General features: G+C 37.2%; 1 protein-coding gene across 7 annotated transcripts in view; it reads left to right on the top strand.

The window, feature by feature from the left end:
- Window positions 1-2,500, top strand: part of LOC144964442 (protein Wnt-4-like) — a 115,966-nt gene that overhangs the window by 107,667 nt on the left and 5,799 nt on the right. The window lies entirely within an intron of this gene.

Here is a 2,500-nt window from a genome sequence, read left to right as displayed (position 1 = left end):
ACCAACACACAAAGCTATGTATAACCATGAACTTTTATAGTCTGGTTAATATAATTTAGTGAGAATTACTCATAAACGCAGATGGCAAAAAACAATAACAAAGACCTGAGTGACGTCATCTTCGAACTATCTATAGTCTGGTTAATACAGTTTACATAAACGCGGATGGCAAAAAAACAATAACAAAGACCTGAGTGACGTCAACTTCGTTCTATCTAAAGTCTAATTGATAGAATTTAGTGAGAACTAATCATAAAAATGTCTGGGTAAAAACAATAACAAAGAACTGAGTGACGTGAATTTCGTTAATCTATAGATAGTATGCGCTTGGCTAAGCAGTTCACAACATTGCCATCCGGAAGTATAACGGACCAACACACAAAACTGTGTGTATCCATGATCGTTTATAGTCGGGTTAATTAGTGAGAATTACTCATAAATGGGGATGGCAAAAATAATAACAAAGATATGAGTGACGTCAACTTCATTCTATCTATATAAAAACGTTAAAAGTAACGCATAGTTTTGCGTGTTGGTACGTTATATCCGGCTGGCGGATGTTATGAGCATTTTAACTAAACGTACATCATCAATACCTACTTAATCTGCCCCCCCCCCCAACCCCACCCCTCCACCAAAATAAAACAAACAAACAAAAAAAAAAAAGAATTGTAAGAGAGATTCTATCTGTAATAATTAGACAGAATTAATGCGGCCAGCATGGGGCGAATATCAAATTCCAAAGTCACCTTTTCTTTGCAATAGCAGACCTGCCTTATACTACAAGTAAGTCGGAGAAATACGAATTTTTTACTCAAGCTACAGAGCTGTATGGATAGTATTCGCTTGGCTAAGAAGCTCATAACATTGCCATCCGGAAGTTTAACTGACCATCACACAAAGCTGTGTGTATCCATGAATGTTTATTGTCTGGTTAATACAGTTTAGTGAGAATTACTCATGTACGCGGATGGTAAAAAAAAAAAAACGAAGACCTGAGTGACGTCAACTTCGAACTATCTATAGGTCTCTTTGACTCAATAAATCTTGTTGAAAAGAAAAGTCTACCTTCTTAGAACCTATATTCAGGACTTTGGAAAATTTTTGGATCATGCTGAGAGCAAAATGTTTATTTCTAAAGCTATTTAAAGTGAATTTTTCATTTTTTTTTGTCACCCCCCCCCCTCCTCCCCCCCCCCCCCCCCCCCCCCCCCCCCCCCCCCCCTTGGAAACTTCGACTTTTTGAAATTTCAAGTTGGCAGCTCTGTAATAGATTACTTCCTTCCAACACCCTCGATTATTTCACCAGCTAAATGTCGTATTCTGAAAAAGCAAGTATTTAAAAATTTGGCCAGAAAACGTCCTTCAAATATCGATTAATTTAATTGACCCTCGTCTTGCCAAAAACTCTCAAACCTGGGACCTTGCGAGGTATTCCGTCACTCCCATAAGTTTGACTGTTTTTTGCCAAGATGAGGGGCATTTAAATCGATGGATATTTGATGGACGAGTTTTCTGGCCAAATTTTTAAATACGTGTCTTTCCAGAGTACGGTTGATAATAACTAGTTAACAAGACGGCATTTGAAAACATCGGGGTGAGTAAGAAGGATATCGTAGACGTTGTTGAAAAGGCGAGAGTGAGGAGCATTTCTTTGACGTGTTCTAATATTTCAGCAAGATCAAATCTATCAAAATAATTGAGGGGAACACGCCGAGGCGAATCGTGTGGAGGGTGGAATATGAAAGGAGTTGCGTCAACAAAATATGTTTATTGAAATGTGAGGTCAGGGTTGCCAGATAATGTTTTATAAATAATCCAAACATTACGAAGAATAATCCAGATATTATTTTTTTAAATCCAAATTTCAGATTTTTTAAAAAAAATGTCTAGCTTACCCTTTAATACCGACGTGCAATTTTTTGAAGGTCTGATAACCCACTTTCTTATGGACTCACTGTTGTAATGGAAATCTACAAAAATGACGCAAAATATTGTCCATTACAACAAGGTTAAACTAGGCCCATAATTGGGTTCGGATATCAGACCTGTATATATGTAGACGTCGCCTAATACTTATAGAAATAGAGAAATGCCATCAACAAGAGTAATAGTAATAACAAGTGTTAGACAAAATAATCCAAAGTCAATCCAACAATCCAAACTTAAAATGACAATCCAAAGACGTCAAAAATAATCAAAAAAATAGGAGATTTGGATAAAAATAATCCAAACTGGCCACCCTGTGTGAGGTTCCTCTTCATGCGGGCGAGAAACGGGTCGCTTTGTGTATTTGACATGAAGGAATCGTCGTTTAATCAGATGTACTACGCCGTACTCTGGACAAATCCCATATTTTAAAATTTGGCCAGAGAACTCGTCCTTCAAATATCGATCTATTTAAATGACCCTCATCTTGGCAAAAACTCTCAAACCTGGGACTTTGTAAAGTATTAATTCACTCCCAGATTTGAGAGCTTTTACCAAAATGAGGGCCATT

This window comes from Berghia stephanieae, chromosome 2, assembly GCF_034508935.2.
Source record: "Berghia stephanieae isolate SIO BIC M18660-M18661 chromosome 2, UCSD_Bste_1.3, whole genome shotgun sequence".
Classification (NCBI taxonomy): domain Eukaryota; kingdom Metazoa; phylum Mollusca; class Gastropoda; order Nudibranchia; family Aeolidiidae; genus Berghia; species Berghia stephanieae.
Note: the sequence above shows the minus strand (reverse complement) of the source record. Positions and strands in the feature narration are given on the sequence as shown.